We start from the raw sequence: 1,244 nt of genomic DNA on the forward strand, positions 1-1,244 counted from the left end.
TAGAAATACATGTTGTTTACTTGAGCAACATAAAAGATGGAAACATATTTCTAAAGAGAATGGATTTATTGATTAAAACATAGAAAAGAGTAAAATTATCAAGTTTCTAGCTTGGTACTACATAAATTTCATAAGAATGTAGCTCATGATGAGAATCAGAGATAAATTCATATTAATATTACAGAGATTTACATCACAATATGAGCAATATAGGTATATTAAGGAATTGGTCATTCAAAGCCCTAGATACCTAATGGATGAAGAATGGAATTCAAACAAGTAGAGGTAAGCAATTTAACATGCAGCTATTATGACTGTATAATACAAATATGAAAGAAATGGAGCTTTTTCCTTTCTGAAGAAGAAAGTTTAGCAAGTAAGTTCAATGTAAGGCATCAGTTGAAATGAATCTAAAGTCTTTTACTCCAAGATATCCAGAGTACTCTACTCATCTTCTGAAAAGTAAATAAGTAATTATATTAATTACCTTTGCTTAATATTAATTTACTTGTAGCAAATAGGTTAAAATGTCTGTTCTCTTTCTTTCAATGTAGTAACATACATTTCATATTCTATCTCTCTTCATACAAGCCTGACATCACTATTTCAAAGTAACATAAACAGAAAAACAAAAATCACCTGGCACAATAATCACAAATCCTAAATTATGTGAAAAAACCTATAATATAAAAATTAAGGGGCTGGGAAGGTGGCTCAGTGGTAGAGTGCTTATCTTGCATTCCTGAGGCCCTGGGTTTGAATACTCAGCACCACATAAGCAAAAAGAAAAAAGCCAGAAGTGGCAATGTGGCTCAAGTTATAGAGCACTAGCCTTGAGCTGAAGAGCTGATGGACAGTGCCCAGGCCTAGAGTTCAGGCCCCACGACTGGAACCCCCCCCCCCCAAATGAAACCTGGTGGTTCCGCGAAGATGGACGAGAAGCTGGAGGCTAAACAAGCTCTCACATAGAAAGCAGTTTTAGTGTTCCCGTGAACAGTCCTAGGCCAAAGAATTACACTAAGTGTGCCACCATAGTACAGAGAGTTTGGCTAGAGAGGGAAAATGCAGGCAAGGAGACAGATCTGAGCACTTGCCAGCAGTCATGGGTGAAGCAGCAGTGGTGGCAACCATACTCATCATACCTACAATACAGAAAGTCCCGGACAAAGGTGCCAGATAGAGCGAGCAAGTGCATTCTACACAATATCAGCAAGAACTGACAAGGAGCAGATATCTTCATCCTG

This window comes from Dipodomys merriami, unplaced genomic scaffold, assembly GCF_024711535.1.
Source record: "Dipodomys merriami isolate MVZ:Mamm:240054 unplaced genomic scaffold, mDipMer1.0.p SCAF_1096, whole genome shotgun sequence".
NCBI classification, from domain to species: domain Eukaryota; kingdom Metazoa; phylum Chordata; class Mammalia; order Rodentia; family Heteromyidae; genus Dipodomys; species Dipodomys merriami.